This window comes from Oenanthe melanoleuca, chromosome 11 (genome assembly GCF_029582105.1).
Source record: "Oenanthe melanoleuca isolate GR-GAL-2019-014 chromosome 11, OMel1.0, whole genome shotgun sequence".
NCBI lineage: Eukaryota > Metazoa > Chordata > Aves > Passeriformes > Muscicapidae > Oenanthe > Oenanthe melanoleuca.
Window position 1 is genome coordinate 14,377,501 of NC_079345.1, and position 22,500 is coordinate 14,400,000.

A 22,500-nucleotide genomic window follows, 5' to 3' on the forward strand; every position below is an offset into this window, starting at 1 on the left:
AATCCTTCTGGCCCCTGCTCATCAGTGGGATGAGATTAGTTTCTGCTTTTCACGTCTCTAATTCATTTCAGGGAATGAGCTATATAAGCATGCTTTAAGAATGAACAGAAATTGTGCTATTATATCCTAGTTATGTCCTGACACTACTTTTTATTTTTATCATACTGTTTCTGAAGATCTTTGGGGTTTTTTTCTTCTCTGGGGGTTTGCTGGATCACTCACTGAGCCAAGTGCAACTGCACAGCAGTGTTACTGTGGGAGGCTTACTGCAATAAATTGGTCTGTAAGGATTCATGGTGCCATTTTTTAATGCCAGGGAGTGTATTAGACACTGGTAAACTGGCCCAATTTGACCTAAGTGGAACTGTCTTAATTTGTTTCCAAGCAGCTTGCTGCCTGTACCTTTAAAATATCTGCTTTACATAGTCAGTGTCAAATGTGTTAGAATAATATTAGCACAGGTAAGTAAAATACCTTTTTATAAGGCTTTAAATCATTTCTGTTACAGTTTAATGTGTAAAGCCACAGATTTTCCCAATTTGTTCGTAAGGTTATGTATCACAGACCTTAAATCATTTAAGGTTTTAAACCTGAGGGGTTCACTCTCAGTCATGAACTGGAAAGCAGATTGCAAGAGACATTGACATGCTGATCAATGACATGAAGCCTCCAAACAAATCAGTACAGGACTTTAAGAGATGAAGCCTTACTGTGTTCTGTCTGTCATCAGAATTTATAAAGCATCTTAGTGAAAGCCCCTTGAGAATCATTCCTAGAATTTTGCAAGTCATGAGCGTGTATGTAAAAGCTGAATTTTTTTTTAAACACAAGTAGCCTTGTAACAGCATAGCAAAAATGTGGCCTATGATGTTGGTGTAGGAGTTCTAAGAACCTGTTTAGTGAGATAACATCTTTTAGGAACCTAACAGTTTATTATTTTTGTTTCTGTTTCTTGGCTTTTACATCGAATGAGCTGCAAGTAAACACTAGAAAGGTATATCTCTGAGATTTTAAGACATCAACAAGAGCAGAAATTCCAGACAAACAAGCTGTCACTGTTTTTAGATACTGTGCAACTGAAAATGTTGGATGGGACCTGTGTTTATCTGGAGCAGTCCAGGAATTTGCTGTTCCTATGTGTTCAAATATAGTAACTGAAATTCACTTATTTAAATTCTAAAATGGTATGGGCCTTCATAAATGGCATCTGAATTCTATCTAGATACAATTTCATGTTTAGGAAGACCAAATCTGATGACAGGGGTTTCCTTTAGCCAGTTACAAAAGGTTTTTTATTCTCTACAGTCAACACTGTAGGTGCTTCTCTTGATAATCACTTTTGCAATGTTTTTCTCATGTAGCTGGGTTTTCCCATTGATGTGGGGTTGGAGTAATGCCTTGTACCTGCTCACCAGCCATCCAGCTCAATAGGAAAGTGTCTCATGAGAGGACAGCTTTGCTGTTCAGGGCTTATAATTCAAATATAAACCCAGAGATAGCTGGCAGGTAAAAGGAAACTGGGCATGAAGAGAGAGCAGGGAAGAATGTCTTCCTAGGTGTGAGGAGCAATGGGAATGGCAAACCAGGTGATTACTGCAGGATAGTTGGTGGTTTGTTGTGCAAATGTGAGTTTTAAAGAAGGGGCTTGAAGCTTTAATTGGAGCAATTCTGCTATGTCAGAAAAGCTGTATGGCAGAATTATCACTTGGGGAAGACTGGTTCAGTCTGCCAGAGAGGAGGGAAGCAGCTGGATTTGGGAAGCCTTGTGGGGAACCAAAGGGGAAAGAGGAGCTGGTGTGGACAGAGAGGGACTGCACTTTGCACTGGATGTAATCCTGACCTGGGGGAGACTGCAGAGATCTCAGGATACAAGAGAAGTGTTGTATCAGTATGGCACTAAGGGAGGGCTGTGCTGCTTAGTGGCGAGCTCCTGTTTTCAGAATTATTTCATTCTGTTTTCATCACCAAGAGGAGCCCTCAAAGTTGTTGTTTACCCTTCAAGCCAACAACAGCATTGAGCAGCAGCGTTGTCCTGTCGGTGCTGACCAATTTAAACCAAATCCAGTCCCATGGCCAAGCTCCTGACTGTTCCCCCAGAAATGCAGGTGCAGTTTTATCCACGCTGGCTACCACAGCTGGCACTGCAGCTCTCAGAGCTCTGTCAGTGCTTCTCTGGGCAGTCAGGGCTGGTAAGGTGAACCCTGAGGCTGTGGTGCTTGAACTGGGGTTTCAGAGCCTGCTCTATGAAAGGGTTTGGTTGATGCAGATGTACAAAGTGTATTATTTGTTAGTGACCTTTAATTTTATTTGTTAGACATTCATAGGAATAAACATAGTTAGAATTCTCAGTCATAAATTCTTCAGATTATAGCTTCAGTCGAGTGAACTTTATTTTGCTCTAAGAACGCCCTTTGTTTTTGTTTCTATTTTGCTTACTAATGTAATGGCCTGAAATTCACTACTGACAAATATCTTGGAAGTATTCTGCATGGCTGTTACTGCTGGCTCTTATCTCTTTTAAGTAGGGTTTATTAGATGAGATCATCTACAAAGGACTTATTTCTGTTATAAAATGGAATTTAAAAAAAGTAAAAATACAATTAGTAGCTGTTCTCTTTTTACTCAGTTTGAAACATTAGAATATCAATGTCAAAGAGAATAACTGGGTTTCTGGAGTATGCTATGCAACTTTTGTTTTATCCTGTTTTGTCCTCTTTTGCTGTACTGTCTAGGGGAAAGGATCAGAAGAATTTCATTCTGCTCCTCATCATTATCTTGAGAGGATGTTTTCCCTCTCAAAACAATCCAGAACTGAAAGAAGTTTTCAGTTCCAAATATAAAATGACCACCAAACACGTACATTATGAAAGCTAAAAAATAAAAGGTGTTAATCCCGTTAATATTGTAATTCTTAATGCTCTCTGCTGTCCTGTAGATTGTCTGCTTGAGGTGGCATTGTAATATTTTAATGTAAATGTCTGACTCAAACACTGAATTTTGACATTTTAAATTTCTCACTGTTTTTTTTTTTCCAGTTGTGACCTTCAGTACCTATCCAGTGTCTTTTAAGAATTTTCTCATCCAGGGAACAGATTCATTGGCTTAATAATTGGTAAGAATACTTATATTGTTCTCATAATGTTTTCTTCTACTTATGGATCTGGGTCTAGCTTAGTTTTTCCATATTCAAAAAAATAAGGTACCTAAATTAGTTTTAAAAATCGGTTATCACATTTTTTATGTATTCAAAAATATTATGTCTATGTCTTGAAAAACTTTTTATTGTAGTTCTTTCAGGTTTTAGTGAGCTACAAATAGATTTTTTTTCAAGAAAAAAATCTGCTTGGTAAAATCATGAGCATTCATCTTTATGCAGTTGATATGTAATAATTGTGTTGGGGATGAATCATCATTTATTACTTTATCATCAGACTGCTGATTTAAAAAAAACCCATGACACTCCTGATTAAATTCATTTTATCATTTTTTGGTTGTTTTTTTTTTTTTTTCCTCTCCCGTAAGTTCAATAGAACATCTCATGCATATTATTAAGAACCATATTCTGTTGTATATTAGCATGAGAAGAACACCCATGAAAATCAGTGGGTGGAGGGGTGTACTACATTGTATATGTGATTTTCCTCTGAGCTATTCCAGTGCAGTAGAAGAAAAGCTCCTGTAAAGTCTGAGAAATCAGATTGGTGTGGAAATAGGTGTGAAATCAAAATTGGGTTATTTGGCCCTCAGTTTGAAATAAAAGTCTTGCTTCTTAGGAAATAACCAATAATTAATTCCTCATTCCACATGCATTAATTGATCCTTAAATCAAAATTTCTGATAGCTTCTGCTCCCAAATCAAATTCTTATGTTATTTCTTTATTTTAATTGTTATGCTGGGTTGTTCCTTCCTTTTTATATCTTGTGAATTAGTAGAAACTCTGTGATTCAGAGGGATTGTGCTGATTTATAGCTGATGTGAGAGGATATCCAGGCATATTAAAGCTTCAGTACTGCAAATGCATAAGCAGGTATTGAATTACTGATGCTAATGGAATTACTCACGTGAGTAAAGTTGAGACGTAAGTGTTTTCAGGATTGATGTCTGTACTTATGAATTTATATCATTTAAGAGTATGGCTCACAATTTTTAAAACTTACTAATTGAATGTGAGCTACTGGATTTTATTCTAGACAATTGACTTGAAAAGAATTACGGTGACTTGATTCTAGAATAATTCCATCAGCTTCAGAGAAGATATGTGTGTTTTCTAATGCTGTAAATAAGGATGTAGTTTGACCAATTCACTCCACTGATCCCCACTAATATCAGGAAATACTTGCCAGAGTAAAGGAGGAGCACAGGACCGGACAATTAGTGATACAAATGGTTTCAATCAAATGGTTAAATAGCTCAGCAAAGACGTGGTTCGTTTTGTAATAGCATTTGGGATCCAAATAAAACCGTCTGAGGGATGTGCTGTTTGTTGTGATGTTAATGCACAAAACAGAAAACTCTCAACATGCCTTGAATTTCAGGGGGGTGTTATGAAGCCATTATACATTAAAAAAAAATAAAAAAATTCCAAGCCCACAAACTTAAAATACGCATGCAGAAGCTCATACTCAATTCTAATTAACAAAGCTTACCTTTCTCTTGACCACAGAGGTCATCATGTAAACTATTTAAATTGATAGTAATATTATGCAGCACGAAATTAATTTTACATTGTATACAGTTTTTATTGTGACTTTATCTTGTTTCAAAAGTGCTTACTTTCTGATTTTGTGGATATTACTGACTGGATTACTTTTATTTTGGTTTTTACACAACAGTTATATTAGAAATTTGCTGTTTTATTCTTACCTTCTTAGTAAAAATCCTTTTATCACACAATGGGTAATTTATATCCATTACCAGCCCTTTCAATCCTTTTCAGTGGTGCTGTCAGTGCCTTTGGCACAGTAATGATTAATGTGATCTAATAATAGTGTGCCATTATATTACCTTAGTAAAACATGTACCAACATCCTATTCAGATCTACCAAATTCATAGCTTCCTATAATATTTTTGTTGAAAGACAGGATTACTATTTTTCAAAGTGCAATTTTTTTTTTTTTTTTTTTTTTTTTGCCTTTAACATATTTAATGAAATTCACAATTCTTTGCCATGGTAATCTTCGTGCATGCATTTGGGCTTGATGGGTGAATTTTATATCATTCTGCATTATTATGATTTGTTAGGCAAATTGTTTGACACCTAAAGAAAGATATGCATTACATTGTTTTGCTTTGTTAAGGGTGCATTTTAAGCACTCGGTACCTTCTGATTATTCCACTGCATTTATCATAGAGGGTATATTTAGATTGTAGTATGCAAGAATAAGTATTTGGGCTAAAATGTGTTTTTTTCTACATTCTAACCCAGATACTGCCACATTCTGCAGAAGGCAAGCTCTCTGCTCCTCTGCCCAGCAGAACCAGTTTTGGTTACAGTTGATTTGCTGTGGTGCTTGCTCTTTGGCACTTCCTTGCTTTTTTTTTGCCAGTAGAAATGTGCAGAATGGTGCCCAACTGTGAGCTGGAAACTGGGATCCTGCCTGTAGTTTCAACCCAAGGTAAATACACCCGACAGCCAGAGCCACACGTATCTGCCCCACACCTGAGTTTCACCCAGGTAGAGCATTGCTTGACCAAACTCCAGCTGCCAAGGACTGCCAGTTCACCCAAGAGGCAGAGAAACAGCCCAGAGAACACATTCTTTGGTAATAAAAAATACTGGTGTGTGTAGGAGTGTTGGAGTGGTCAGGCACTGATGGAGGCATGGAGGGGTTTGGGGCTGCTCTTGCATCCAGCACTGATTCCCCCAGTCCTCTGCAACAGGACCTTCCAGTCTTGGGTTCATCTGTTTAATAATGCTCCTAATCAGCATGGCTGAAGAGCTGGGATAACACTGTATCCTTGCAAAACATCTTAAATCTTCATCACCCCAAGATGTCATTATTGCAGTCAGGGAGTCACATACTTAACACTGTCGCAGCAAAATTGAAATGAGACAGCATGTCCACATTTTAACTCTACTTTGTGATGTTTGCTAAATACATACTCTTACTGTTTCATCATATCACAATAAATAATGAATGAGAAAAATATTTTAATCTTGTCAATACTAGGAATGTCTAAAAACAAGCAAAGTGTGTGTATGCATTTATGTGGATTCCTTATTTGATTTAGGCTAAGCGATACAGCTGTAACATGATTTGAAATATGCAATCAAGGTAAACGAAGAAAAGTATTTTGAATGCAGTATATAAACTGTGTGGTTCTTTAGACATATTTTTAGGAGAAGAAAAAAGATTGTGATTGTCATACCATGTAACAATAATACTGCCACTGGAAATATATGCAGCAGCTTTATTTTCTGCCACGGTAAAGACAATCTTAAGTCTTGGTCATTTAAATCAAAGACATTCTCATCTCTTCCACATAGCTGATTCTTCATGACATAACAAGAAATGAAGGGGAAAATAAAGCCTGAAATCTTGGTTTAGCATTGTAGTCAAAAGGCTTAAAGAAAGTTCCAAAAGATGCTTCCCTGTTTCTAGTAATAAATAGTTATGTACAAAATAGAAAAGCCTTTTACTCCTCAAAATTACTTTACTAATGGAGATATAATTATTTAAAGCTCTAACTGAGCTGTACCAGTCTTGAATTAGAGATGCCTTAGGTTGGACTGTGTATTGTGCAGATTGCATTATACCTTATTGCTTTATTGCTCCTACATCCTGCAGTTCTACCAGTCAGGGCAAACTGAAATGAGAAATGGTGGCTTTCTTTTTGAGCCATGAATAGAATGGTCAGTGAAATGTTTCTCCCTCATTTCTCCACATGCAACTCAAAAACAGATGTAATAGACTGCAGGATAGACTTCTCCATGGTCTAAAGCATTTTCAGTGTCTGGTTGGTTTTTGATACTGTTCCATTCAGTGGGACATTCTAGTACAAAGGGGCACCAGGGTCCTCAGGGTGGTTTTATGTCTCTTTCTTTGGTAAAGTAGGATTGGAAGTCGGTGAATTGGCCAGCCAAGGTTTATTTCATCTGCACATCTGTCCATCTTTATTCTGATGGCACAGAGGTCCTGATGTGTCCTCTCTGGAGTAGGGCTGGTTGGAGGAGGGAGAAGAGGGCCCTGGTGCAGCTGCACAAGCTGTTAAAGCCCCATCACAGTTCACTGCCCTTCTTTGAGCTCCTGCCCATGTTGCTGTACTGTGATCCTTAACACACTTGGATAGGTTAGGAAGTGGCTTCTTTTGTGTGACTCTGAAAGAAAGGCCTCCCAGTAAGCAGAGGAAGAAGAATAATATAAAATTAAAGAATCTTGGCCTAGTCTTGAAAGACAGAAAAGCACAAGAGGAAAAGTATTTTTGGCTTTTAAGCTAATTTTATCTCTTGTGAAGCCATCAAGTCAATGAGTAGAAGTGGCAACTGGCAATTCTTGGGTTATATTACTAGCCACTGGATTACTGTGTGACTTTAGTAATGAAACATAAATGTTCTCTCTGCTCCCCAGTGGGCATAATACCATTTACCTGTCTCAAAAATGCTTTGTAATTTAATTAACACTTGGAGTGCTCTTTGAGATCCTTAGATAAAAGCAGGCAAAATGAGTCAATTGTTACAGAAATCCCAATTTATACCCATTTTAAAAAAATTACACTTTGTCTTGACTTTTTCAAACCTCAGATAATGTTTGATAGGAGTTTTGGGCTTTGTTCTTACTGGTCCTTGGAGTCACTTATTCTTAGTGATTTGCATAGGCACGGTGTAGGTATTACTTTTTTGTTCAACAGAGTATTTTGGTGGATCATAAATTACCAGTCCCTGTGCTGGGAATCTGCTTCTGAGAGAAGCATACATTTTCAGAGAAGAATTTGAGTTGTGCTTGACAAGTTCTGCATTTTCCTTCAGTTTATACCTGTCATTGTTTTGGGAGAAAGATTTCTTCATTTTTGGCTGTGCATTGGCTGTAATAGCTTGGTTTTTGTTTCATGAAGTTCTGCTATATGTTACTGATAAATTACATGAGAGAAGTATTGTAACCACAGCTCTTCCTCAACCATGTTTAATTACATCCTGTCCTGGCCAGATCACAGTGGCCAAACCAATTCCTGTGCAGAGACAACTGTTGCCCAGAAGTACACCCTGATCTGCCTTTGATTGAAATAATTGTATGTATACTTCTGCTTTGTAAGCCAGCTGAGATGTTAAGTTGATTTTTGCATCTGCTCTGACCTCCAGTAAAGAAGTTTTATTTTTCAGCAAGCAGAAACAGCAGCAGGTGAGCTGCAGCTTCATCCACCCATGCTTTTCATCTTGTATTGGTAACAGCCAGATCCTTCTCTCAAATCCTAAAGCCCATCTTATTGCTCCTGGGTGCCTAATTCATTCTCACACTTTTTCCTCTTCAGCTTCACTCATTCATGGGGTCTTTGCTGCCTACCCTACCCCTCACTTTGCTTTTAGAGCCAGTGGAAACAGCACACACATACCTGGATACAGCTGGGCTCAAAGTAAGGTTCTTGGCAAAATCTGTGTTCAGACATTTCCCCCCCTTTTAATCTACTTTTTGCCACTGTCTTATTTTAACTGCTCAAAAGGAGTTTAAACACGCTCCTAGATAAGAAGATAATCTCAACAAGCATCTTTACCACTGGCAAAAATGTGGCACACCTGTTTGCACACAGGCTTGATGAAATATCTCAAAGTTATGCTAAGCAAGTCTGCCATTCCCTTCTGGTATTAAAAGTGTCATTATTTTGAAGTTCTAAGTTGCACTGTTTCTGTAACAGCACATAATAAAACCTAGATGGGAGTTTATATTTTTCTTATTCTTGCCTTCATCTTCTCCAGCAGTTTTTTCAGCAGAACCCTTTTGCTTTTGCTTTGATAATTTAAACAGACAGTCTGATGCAGTTGTGACAAACTGAGGGCTGACTCCCAGCTCTCGTGGAAATCTGGCAAAGTCAGAGTAGCTCAAGTGATCTGCCACTGCTTTTCAAATATTTTAGAGTAATACAAGCTCCATTTATCACAAACTGTTAATTTTTTTTCTGACTCTGCATCTGACTTTCCTTCTGTGTAAATTTTATTTCACTTTTTAAGGCACATTCTACCACAGAAGAACTGGAGAAAAGGTAAAGAGGGAGATGTTTGTGACATTTATACCCAGTTTTGGTGCCAGGTATCAGCTCTGGGAGGAGGTGCAAATGTGCAGTAGCAGTGTGGGCACCTGTGCATGTGTACAGGACTTTCCAGGAGCAGCTTGCTTTAAGAACAGGTGAAAGTGTGCAGCTCTAACAGCCAGAAAGCAGAAGCTTCTCTCCCTTTCTCCCTCATGCCCTTTCCCTGGAACATTGCATCTTTACTGTGTGGCTGGATAAAAATAGAGCACATCTTAATGCTCTTAATAGAGATCCCAAGTGTTGCTTTGAATGGACATTGTCCTGTGAGCTCAACATTAGAGGAAAATTCTTGTGATCCTTTTCTTTCCTGTGGGTAACTGCACATTGCATAGCTGACCAAATATGCCAAGACTATGGAAAAAGAGAAAATGGCAAGATGACTATTTCCCCAAAACAGTAAACACACATTGCAGCCTAGCTTCTTATTTGAGAATGCAAGACTTTACTTTTTGAATAACTACTGTATTTTAACAATAGGCATCAAGTGGTTGCTATGTGATACACAACAGTGTTTTTCATGAACTTTTGGCTGCTGAATAAGCCCAGCAAATATGGGTTCTTACCCTTTTAGTTTTCTGGGTCAATTCATTTTGCACAAAGGAGAGAATGATAATTTGAGTTGTAGGCAGAGAATGTTTTCTTCACATGGTCAGGAAGATGAAAGCTTTTTTTATTTGATTTCTTTTTAAATTAAAAATTATAATTCTTTATAGAGTTACAAATAATTATCTTATTACTAAAGGCATCCCATAAGCTTTGTTAGAGTCTTTCTCTGTAAAATAATTGCTGATTGTCACTGCAAACTAAAAGTGAGGGAGAATGAGGGGAAACATATAAATATATATGTATGTGTGGAACTTATTTTATTTTTTCAAAATGCTATTTGATTGCCTCAAAAGTAAAGAATTAGGCAAATGCTCTTTGTTAGGTGGTGCTGGCTGGTTATGGACCATACAGAGTTCTTTTCTGAACTGCTGTTGCCTAAATGCTCAGCCCCTTTCTGCTTGTGGGTCAGAGAGGACAGTGTCTATCAGATTTAGTTGGCTTCCTGATGGGACACCACATTGAGGGTGCTTTTATGTTCTTATCTTCTGCTCTTCTGTTGTTGGATTCCCATGGAGCAGGATTTCTGCAAAGCGTGGATCTAAAATCTGTGTGAGAGCAGGGACTGGCACTCAGTAATGGGAGGGGAGGGGGCAGGTGAGGTGGTGGATGCAGGAGGATGTCAGCAGCTACTGGAACACACAGAGGAACAGCATTAAGGGCACCTGGGTGAAGGGAGAAGGAAGACTCCAGAGACAGGGATAAAGGAGAGTGTTTGGGGTAGGGGAGGAAGTTACCATCCAAGTTATGCAAGTGAAGGGAGAGAAGCGATTTCTAGCTCTGCAAAGGTACATGAGAACATGTACCTGTCTCTAGTTTCTCAGGCTAAAATACTCATTTAATTGTAATTAGCTCTGGAATAAATGCACTCACAGGGGCCTACACAGAGATAGAAGGACTTGCTTTGGAGCAGAGTGAAAGTTGGAAGAGAGTTGCTGAGGACAGCTCCATCATGTTGAAAGACAAAGAGGATGGGTGGAAGGTTCATCATGCTCTTCTGTGAGGTGTTTCTAAGGCACAAGCTTTTCTGTCCTGCAGCAGATGTGGACAGGCCTTTGTTTAGTCTTGGCCAAATTAATGGAGCACAGAATCTACATGGCAGATTCATTGAGGCTCTGGAGGGAGCTGAACCATGGATGCACTGCTGGCCATGGCTGGTGCTATACTGGATTTGGTTTTTCCAAAAGGAACATACAGTTGTGATTACTCCTCCTTTTGCTGTCTGTGTGTGACAGCATCCATCAGTGCTTATCCATCCACTGAAGTGTCACAATGAGACGTGTTTGAAAATGACAAAGATGTACAGATTTCATCTGAGCATTGTGGCTGTTCATTCTCTAAGGCTCTTTTCTTATCCTCTCACCATGCTGCCAAAACACAGCTCTAGAGCAGGCTCCAGAAAGGCTTCATTCAAAGACATCTCTCCTCTAATCTGGACATAACTTCAATCAATTCTCACAGTGGCTGTAGTTCTCCACTTGTGTAATTTACATAATTCCATTAGGTTGAATAAATTTACACAAATTTGTATCTTCTTCTGCTGAGGAGGATTGGTAGTTATTGCTTTGGGATTTTTGAGCATAGTCAAGCTCTTTCTGCTTACAGTCATTGTGGCAGATGTCAGCCAGCAAGGCATCCATGTTTCACCTTAAAGATTTCCTTACTGAGAAGAATGAAGTTACAGCACGTCCCAGGTCACTGCTTCCTGACAATGTTCAGAAAATTCTCATCTTCCCTCTGCATTTTCCCAGTTGCCCTTCTCTTAAAAGTACCTATTGTCTCTTTTTGGTTAAGTTCATTCCAAATGCAATTTTGAGGGAAATACCTTTTCTCTTTGGTCTCAGGCACAGCAACACCCCTGCCCCACAGATAATAGGGATTGCTTACTCAAATAGAAAGAAAAATTCTTTTATGGATGACATTTTTATTTTATTTTATTAGATGTTCCATGTAAAGCATTTATCATTGGAATAATTTTCCCTCTCAAAGTCATATCAGACACAAAGCTGTCTTCAGGGCTATTTCTTCTAGTTCACTGGACAGCTGTTCTGCCTGAAAAGAAAGAAAAGATCATATATCAATCAAAGACTTCAGGAGAATCCTTATGTTCTTTATCTAATAGGAAAATCCTAACAGTGAGTTCTTGATCTTCTGACTTCTGCTTTTTCAGTTTGAAGAACTGCATTGATATATTTTGCAAGATTATCTGTTGGGTTTATTTTTTTTAATGTATCTTTTGTGTGTCGTTTTGATGCTTGGAGGGTGTTACAAACTCATCTTCACTCGTGACAGCCACATCATAAGAAAACAGTTTTCTTACCCCTGTGACTCGATTCATCCTCTTCTGAATGTCACTTTGGGCAGAAATTAGTGCTACTTAGCAGAAACAAGGTTCTCATCTCTGCTCTGCTGGTGCTGAACTGATTTCTAGTGGAAAAAGACTAAAGGGCTGAAAGATGTGCCCAACCTGCAGCCTTCTCAACTGGCACAGATGTCTGTATTTACTCATCATTTTGCAGTTTTGTAACTCCACTGCAGTGAAATAAATAACAGAGAATATATATATATATATATTAATTTTATTGCTAGTTATACAAGTACCCTAGTCTGCCATGATAATTTAATGAAGATTCAAAGTACATTAGAGTTTCTGGTCTTTAGAAAAATATTCGGAATACTTCATACAATTTGCTAAAAAATGTGTATATACAGAAGCAGAATTGAGATTAGTGTGTATCCTTTCATCTGTAAGTGTGGGGTGAGACACAGAACTTGGATGCTCCCTTTCAGCCTAGCAGTGATTACCTTCCAGGATGGAAACCACATCCTCCAGGAAGGGATTCCTAGCTGTGTTATATTGTGAGCTGAGTGTCAGAGCATGTTTGCACTGCACAGGTACACTGGAACCAGGCTGGAGGCTGACTTAGAGACACAGGAGCCCAAGGGAACTATTAACCAAACTTGCACATTTTTGCACAAGGGAAAAAGAAAGGCAAGCTCAAATCCAAGAAGATTTTTGTATGCACCTGTTGATGCTCTTTAAAGCAGTCTGTTACATGTTCATGCTATGTTGGCATTTGATGGTATCTTCAGAGCCCAGACAATGCCATGTGGGGCTCAGCAATATAAAGATTTGCAGTGTTTTGATGTGTTTTGCTGAAAGAGACCCTCTGTTCTCTCAGCCAGCAGACCTTGACTTTGGTAAGGCTGTGCAAGGGCTGTCTGGCCTGGATTCCTTTATGTAGGATTGCAAGCAAAATTAAGGCATGACACAGCTAATTATGCAGTGGAAAAGAGGTATGAGAAAGGAAAGATGTGCCAGCATAATTGCTGTAAATTCTTGTATTTACATATACTTAAAGTCATCCTGATCCAAAATTTCCTGAAGCAAATGAATTTATTGATTCTAAGCAGATCTTGGATCATACTGCTTGCCATATTGGATCAGAATATTGGGCCATCAAGGGCCATTGATTATGACCAGGAGCAGAAGATTTAGAGGAAAAGGCAAGAAACCTGTGATCAGTCATTGTAGAATAAGCTCTCCTTAAGGATGTTGTAATTATAAGCAGGATGCATGGCCAGTGTGCAAACTGTGATAGCTCCAAACAAAGGGAAAACAATGGGGATGATTTAATTCTCTTTTGCTTTGAAATAATAAAAAAAGGGATCAGTTTTATTTAATCAATAGACTCTAGGGTTTGATGTATGGATGAAAACTTACAATCAGTGGAATAATACTTCTGGTTAAGCACTTCTCATCAGGAACTAGTTTGACCTGTGAGCTGCTTCATTTTTTTAAACTTAGATGTCTCTATTATAGAACTTCTAAAGATTGTTGCAGTGCCAGCATGGGGAGTATGTGTGTGTGTGCTTTAATACGGATGCATCTTGCAGGAGAGGAGATAAACCTTTTTCTTTGTACACAGACACATACATGATTTATCAAACATATTGTATTACTCTGTCTTTACAGTAAAACGTACAGTGGATGTGAATTACTCTATCTGTGAAGGATTAGAAACTCTGATGTTCTGTCTTGTATTCAAGAAGAGGATTACTCTGCAGATAACGTGCAGATAATTTACTTTTAGTGAGGCAGTGCAGTTTAAGGACCGAGAAAAGCAACTTTCTTGAGGCAAAAGGAATAGGAAATGGTATGGAAAAATATAGAGTAGTTGACCACTCATGGAAATATCAAGAGGACATCAGAAATATATCATTATCTGTTTATTGAACAGTTGTCATTTCCATCTTCCTAAAATGATATTTTGATTAAAAAAAATTAAAAATATGTTGTAAATGCCGAGTACCTTGAAATTCACGAATTTTATTGCGTGCATTGGCATGATTGGCAGCAGTACATGCCAACAGCTCATTTGAATATGAAACATCTGTACATTATTATTTAGGGATTTTTCATCTGTTGATTTTAGAAATGAGGATTTTATGAGTCCTTGCATGCATAATTGTGTGTTACTTATATACATTAGCAGCCAGTAATGAAAGAATTGGCCAAAAACATACTGTATATGGCTTTGTGATTAAGATAGGAAATGCAGTGTATGAAGAAATACAATATGCACTGCATTTGATTTTAGGTGTGGCAGCAGCAATTATGATTTTGTAACAGTGGAAGTAACATGACAGTTCAAAAGCACAGTGAGAAGATTATGCTTTCTTATACACAGCAATGTAAATTCTTAAAATAACAATGTAATTTTTACATTTTTCACTGGATATCAAGATAATCCAATTTAGAACAATTTATTCTCAACAGGTATGGTAAAAATAGATATATCATTCTGGAGCGTGGTATAATACATTAATTTTTATGAGTGAGTTATGAAGATGTACAACTCAGGACCTAGGATAAACATTATATTCCTTAATTAATCCATTACATTATGGCACATATGTGTCACTTTTATTACCCTAAAATGAAAAATGTTGGGGAAAGAAAAAAAGCCTGTTTTTCTTTGTGTATTAGAAAACCTGTCTTCTAAAATCATGAAAACATAAAATCTAATGCAGCAAACACTATTAATGAGTTAAACATCTAAATTCCTTGAAGACTTGTAAGATAAAGAGCCATCATCTTCTGGTAATCATTCAAATACATTCTTAGCTCAAACATATGAAAGATTTTGCATGCAGTTTCTATATATTTAAATGAATCCAGACAACTTAAATTCCAGCTAGAGAATGCTGGTGAAGCTGCGACTGAGCAACAATATAGGAACATAGTGGGAAATGAAAAAGAAATCATCTGTCCCTTTAATATGCCAAAATGCAGTGATATAGATTCCTATAGATTCAGAAGCTACCCATAGAGATCTACAATGAACCTTTCACATGGGTCTTATCCTAGCCAAGATTCCCCCTTCTGTCCCAGCACAGATCTCCAGTAATCTGGTGAATTTTTTTAATGGATAGGAAGCTCATAATTTCTATGGCAAAATGTCCCCTTTGCCTGAGTGCTCTGGCCTCAGCTTAGGAAAATATTCCCTTTGTCTCTGAGTGCAGATGGATATCACATTTTAACCACAGAGTTTTATTTACAGATTGGAATGAATATTAGGCTTGTAATTTTGAATATTTTGTATTTGCAGCAAAGGGTCTACAAGAGTGTTGGTCACCCATTGATTAAAGAATTGAATCCCCCACGCTCCAGCCAGGTAAGTTCCATCAGCCCTGCAGCTCCAAGTGTCTTTGGGAAGGTGGGGGGATCTTCCAAACAGTGGCCACTGGCAGAGCTTGGAACAGACACCAGATCTCCCTCAGTTCCTGGTCAGAGATTTCTCAATGCAATTTATCTCTTTGGTTATCTAATATGGGATCTGCTTGTCCAAAATGTGGTATTTCAATTGTATTTAGTGCTAGAGCTGGGTGCTGGAACAATCACCTGCATCTTGTCTACTGAACTTCCTAATATCAAACCCATAAGATTATGAATGTGTGCTTTGTGAGCCCAAAAGCAAATGATCTTTTACATATCTATGTGAATACATTTCCACGTGATTTTACAACGCTAGGTTATCTGTCACTATTTGTCATCTCTAAAATCTGATACTAATAGAATTTAGTATTTGTCGTTTTACATTAAAATAAGAAAAGACATAAGACAGCACAAACCGAAACATTATTAATGAAAAAACCAAATTAGAGATTGTTGTGTATTGAAGACACGAAATTTAATACAAATTAGCACAATACAAAGAAATATGTTTTTCTGCTATCTCAGTATTAGAAGAAAAGCTCTGTTTTCCTCCATATGTCTGTGTCACCAGGTTGTTATTTCTTTTGTTTAGTCATATAATAGAATGTGTTGAGACATATTATACTCAACTTGTGTAGCAGCCTACAAATACTGATTGCAGTTTGAGCTTGTTATGGAAAAGTATTGCCCTGTGGATTGAGAAAATGACCAACAGTGGACTATAATCTATGAAGCTGAGAGTAAAATTGCCAACTAGAGGTCATTTTTCAAACCAAGGGGCAATAGTTTTCTACTATAAACTGAATATTACAGTCAGTATATGTTTTATTAAACCATTTCAGAAACTTGGGAGCACTTTCATTTAAACTTCTTGCTTGATGTGGCTCAGAGAACAGGCCCAGGGCAGCCCACAAAAGAGGCCTGGTGCAGTCTCTATAATAAATATTCTGTATACTCAGTAATTATGAAGGCTTTAGGGCCTTTATGGTGAATGGCCATATCCTGCCACCATTCTGAATCCTTAGCAGCAATTGAAGTCATTAAGATTTGTGTATAAAAATGAGTGCAGGCTGCTGTTTCTCACTGTAATACTGTGACAAACTGGAACTGAACTATATGGAAAAGCCAATTATGGCTATTGCAGTCTACAAGATGAAAAGGAAAATGCCTTTTCCTCCTCCATATCCTTTCTGTTTTTCGTCCCTACTGAAGTATGGAGATGATGGATCTCATACAGAGGTGATTGCCTAGTGCCTTAGTCAGTAAGAGGATTTCCACTCTGGAATAACAGAAATGACAATAAACATGTGTGGGCAAAGTGAGCCTTTAACCTCTCCTGTAACACACCTTGCTACTCCAGAGAGAGTTCTGCCACCCTGTGCCTGGCAACAGAGGTGTTTCCTGCAGCCATTGCTTGGAGTGACTCTTAAATATTAATATTTTTTCAGCACAAAACCCTCAGTGGCCTTCAGGCTTTAAGAAGAGTGATGGGGAGTTCTAGCTCCTCTGCAAAAGCAGGGTGCAAAGAAATACCAGAAGGACCATAGTGGCTTGGGCAGAAGGAAGCCAAACAAAATATTTCAATTTTTCCTTGAGAATCTTTGATAAAAAGAATCTTGCTTAGAGCTCCTTCTCCATAGCTTCTTTTGTAAGCTTCAACATCAGTTTGTCTAACTTGCAGGATTTCTGATTTTCTATTTTGGGCAAAGCTCAGAGTCTGATCCTGTTTTTGTGGCATAACCATATCACAGACCAATACTGCTATCTTTCACAGCATACATATTTAAATTCCTGCATGTCTAAATTGGAAATTCACAATCATGTAAATTTTGTGTCTCCACAACCGTAATTGGAGATTTCTATCTGTATTTGCCAGGTTATGGCATAGCTACAGCTATAGTATGGGCAAATTAGGAGCAAAATATGTTTTTCTACTTGGAGTTTTTAAAAGCCAGACCTTACAGCCATATGTGTGTATATATTATACAGACATAGACATAATTTTCAAATGGTCATAATTTTAAAGGTCTACATAAAACTTCACCTCAGCAAGGGTGATGGATTAGAGTAATAAAAAATGGAGCAGCAAAAGTCCTGTTGTACATATAGTCCATCTTCTTGACATTACAGGATTGTTCCCTACAGGGTACTTGCTGATACTTTGTCCAGAGCAGTTTTAAATGTCCCAAGCAGTGAAGTTCCCACTAAAGTTTGACAGACATAATTCAAAGGATATTTTTCTGACCCTCTATCTTAAATTAAACAGTTTACCATGATATGTTGGTTATAACTTCAGGGACCTGTCCTGTGTATGTCTCCTTGGTGCTTCCAGGCTTCTAAATATTTGCAGAAAATCTCCATAAATGATTCTGGTATTGACCATGCCATTTTCTCTCATCCTCCACCTAAAACTGTCACTGGGCAGATTGTGAGGGTTTTAAGACTGGGCCAAATGAATATAATGCTATTAATTTAGTGCTGCATGTATTGCCTAATATATACACACTATATATACGATTATGTATCTAGCCTGTGTTCATTTCTAGGAGGATGTTGTTTAGAGGACTGTCTGATTGTATTGGGCTTCTGCAAACATATAATTAATCTCATTTTTAGCAATGCTTAGCTCCAAGCTGATGGTGTAGAAATATAGGGTTATTTGTTTCTAGAACATTTTTATTATGCACTTTCTATTTTGATTGACAACTATTAATATTTTAAAATGACAGAACTAAAACTTATGCTGCCAGATAGCATCAAATGTAATGTATACTAAGTAAACAGAAGCATGTGAGCAGGATAATATTTATTGTATAGCTACACAGCAATGTGTATGAGACTAGAGAGAAAATTATTCTTCAAGAGGGATATTTGATATTTTACGCTCTTTAGAAACACAAACACAGGACTGAACTTTGTACCCTGTTTCCTCAGGGTAGCATGCAGATTTTATCATCTATCCTGGATGGGTTGTTCTTGAAAGCTGCCCTTCTTCACCTTTCTTTCTCTCAAATTATCTGTATAGGGGATGAGGGAGAGAAGATCCTTCCAAGAATTTTATGGCTCTTCTGCTTTACCATTTGATGGTTTATCTTGTAGCTCCAGCTGAAATTTCTGCTGAACCCTTCATATCCAGCCCTTTTCCTGGAGAGCTTGACTGTCCAAGTCAGATCCTATTGGGGGACAGGCACAGTCAGAAGTGTTGTGCAATAGGAGATTCATGAGCAGAAGGATTGTAGCCACTTTGTCCAAGTCAGGTTGCAATTTCTCTTTTGGAGAAAAAAATAGCCAAGCAAATATTAATTTTGTATTTAGAACAAAATAATAGTTACTATGAAGTATATGCAATTTCCCCATGTATTTCTAGTGAATATTTAATACAAAGCAATTAGAGGTAGGGCAAGAATTACACAGCTTTTAAAAAACAACAAATGGAGAGGCTCCTATTTGCATGACACAAATAGTCTATCTAAGATTAATTAGGGAATTCAAGTTAACAGGAAGAAGCTGGAATGTTCATAACATTGTTCAGAAGGTTGTTCTTAGGTTTGTGCCTTGACTGCTATGCTGGAGCCAGGTCTGGCTTTAGAATGGGATGGCAGAGATGTGCATCTGCTGAAAACATATAAACAGTCCAACCAAAGTGAATGAAGATGTCAATTCTTGTGTTAACAAGTAAATTGATAAAACTAGCATTAATCAATAAGGAGGAAGACTTTGGCCTTTTCTCTTTTTTAAATTTTTTTAATTAATTTCAGTTTGCATCATTCAGAGCAAAAATTACTCTGCTCAGTTTTACAGGAAGCTTTTCAGGCAGAGAATATATTAGGCAGAAGTGCCTGGTTTATCTGGTGTAGTGAAGGGAATGAAGCTGTGTTAACCTTGTGTTCTACCTGTACTATTTTTTCCTAATTTAGATCTAGCTTGGCTATTTCAGTGAAGTACCTTGTGTAACTATCTTTAGCAGAAGAAGCTCTAAGAGGCAACTCTTAAATTATTCTCAATTCAAATTATTTTTAATGAATGATGAAGAGTAACCACTTGTGTCCTTTGCCCACCACCAAAACTAGTAGCTGTAAAATCCCAAGATAATATAATTAGGCAACTGATTTTCACAAAAGAGGGTTAAGTGGAGAAGAGAAGGAGAGTCAGTGGGGTGGATATATTTCACCTTTATTTACACTGACACAAAAAGTATCCACATGTTTTAATTTTTCCCTGAACGTGGGTTTACATACAGTGCCTGACTCGTACTGGAGCAGCACTTTTAAACAGTTGCAGTTTCTAGCTGCAATTAAAATGTTGTTAAGCACAAAATTTTATATCTCTAAATATATATACACCTGGTCACACAGCATCTATATGCACTGTTTGGTGAAGTTCTGCATTCATTCCTTAAATAGAGCACATCATGTTTTATTGTTGTAAAACTCTCTTCTGGATTACAACCTCCTCTTTGCTCTTAAATGCACGTGGTTGACTGCTGCAGCATTCATCCAGTCCCTTCTGCATTTCCTTCAGCTTTTCCATTCCTTGCAAGTGGTTTTCCCATTGACTTGTGCTTGGCATCAGGTTGATGCCATTAGCAAAACTACCAGTCTTAAAATGTTTATTATGAATCTGGATTGGTGGGGGAATTGCAGGTGCTTGTGGAAGTACAATTTGGGAATAGTGGTTCTTGTCGATCAAGGCAATGTGTCATTGTGCCTGATGTACTTGTGAATTGTTATCAATCCTGCTACCAATTTATGTCTAATCCCTTCTTGTCCATCTGTGATGCTTATGGTTCATCTCTTCTGGGCATTAATATCCATGTTTCCGAGTGATGCATCTAATGACCAACCTCACTTTGAGGGAACGGTGCCATGTCGTGATGGAATAAAGTGCCATGATGTCTTAGGTAAATAAGCCAATTGGTCTGGGGAGAGGGAAAAAAACTTCATCTGGCAGAAAAAAAAATAAGAGGAGAAGCTGTTGGTATATGACTGCTATTGAAATGAAGGTACTACCCAGCAGAATATAAATGAAGAAATGTGCCATCAGATGTGTAATTAAAGTAAGGGTAGTTATAAGGAGGTTGGGATTATGTGAAGTGCCTTTCAGGTAACATTTTTGGATTTTGCAGCCATGGTTCCTATGAACTTCTCTGCTGTAGTCCAGCCCAGTGCAAATTGCAGTGCTTTGTTCTGAGATTTGGGAAGAATTGCGTCAGAGATGTTACTCATAAGGATCTTAACTGCAGTCTTAGATCACCAGGGTCAGGATTTCAATGGCAGCACTGTTCCCATCTGAGCATCTCTTTGTCTCCTGTAATGTAAATCCTATTCTCAAATGCTTGTGCAGGGTTGGCACTGATATTCAATGGGAGCAAAGGCATCAGAGATCAGATGGAAAATATGTATATGCTGCATCTGTGTATTGTATGTGGCAGTCAGGCAAAGTGATGGAGCAACACTTTAAAATAAACAGGATCTTTATTATACAGTCAAGTGGGGAAAAAGAGGATGTTTCTATTTATCAGTTGGATTTTTTTTTTTTTTGTCTTGGGTGTTTCTATCTTTGACTGATACAAATATTTTGGAATCTAAACATATCTCTGCAATACTGTTGTGTCTTTGTTCTGGATTTCTTTCATCTTAACTTATCAACACAGTATATGAGCCATTTTATCCTACAGTGTGATCATCATCCTAGTGTGTATTTGCTCATTAATGTCAGGTTAAGATCTAAAGAAATACGAAAGTAGGAGTGAAATTTCTTTCTTTCCTTTTTCTTTTTTCTTTTTGTTTTGTTTGTACTAATCTTTTTTTACTAATAATGATGGAAAAAGGAAAACTGTGCTGTGGCTTTAGGTAAATAAAATGTATACACATTTTCCACTAGTGCTCTATTACTTCCAGACTTGGGTTGGCTTAAATACTAGAACTCAAACATGATCTTAAAACAAAAACTGTGATCAAGTCTCTCTTTGGAGTAGGGACTAATTGGTTTGGTATTTAGGAATAATTGAAATATCCTAATAAAATATGCCTTAGAAACAAACGTATATGAAATTCACATTCTAATATTTGTATTTTTTCACTGAGTATTTTTTTTTTTCACCCATATCCTTTGTATAAGTTCATGAACAGTTGGCAAGGTCTGTTTGTCACATTTGGGGAGCTCAGCTGAGGGTATTAGATGGACCAGGCTCTATCAGAGCTACTCCCCATGCCCACCCTTCACCTGAACCATCCAGCCCTTGGCACAGCTTGTTGGTATTCCTCAAAATCGTTCTTTCCTTTTGTGGGCATACATCACCACCCACAGCCTCATGAAAACGAGCACTTAAGAATATGTTTTGTCTTGAAAACTTTTTAATATGATTGACACGATTTCCAACATAAATATATATTTTCTGAAGGTTGCAGGGGGAGGTATGCAAATGCTTTGATGGAGTTGAAATGCCTGGTTTACATCTGATCATAGAGCATACTGAAACATAAATGACAGAATTTAAGGACAGTGTTTTGACTTTCCCAAAGTAAACGTTTTCGCATTGCAATGTCAGTTTTGGCCTGTTTTGGGTTGAAACCAAATTGCCAGCTGAAAGTTTCATTTTTAACAGCTTTACCTATGCTAATGAGTTTAGCAGCTCTGGCCCTTTCATATCAGCCCTTCCTGAGAATCACCATGTCTGCCTCCACTTGTTGCTTTATTATTTTTCAGAGCTGTCAGTTTTCAGTCCTCTTCAGACTCCCTCCCCTGTAGCAGGAGGCACAGAGGTCTTTTTACTGCATTCAGAGTACGAGACACAAAGAAGCCCACAGTCTAGTTACTGAGCTAGGTTTATTGCAGTAAGTTGGCATTGTAGGGCACATTCTTCCCAACATCTTGAAGCTTTTAGCAAGTCTTTTCTCTTATTTGAAAACTGACACAGTTTGGCTTCTGTTTATG

General features: G+C 37.7%; 1 protein-coding gene across 1 annotated transcript in view; it reads left to right on the plus strand.

The window, feature by feature from the left end:
• The window catches only part of ZNF536 (zinc finger protein 536), a 231,081-nt gene that overhangs the window by 51,443 nt on the left and 157,138 nt on the right, over positions 1–22,500 (plus strand). The window contains exons 2-3 of the mRNA XM_056501019.1: positions 3,036–3,112; positions 15,458–15,523. The gene's annotated coding sequence lies outside the window, so the exon portion shown is untranslated. The remainder of the gene's footprint in view (positions 1–3,035; positions 3,113–15,457; positions 15,524–22,500) is intronic.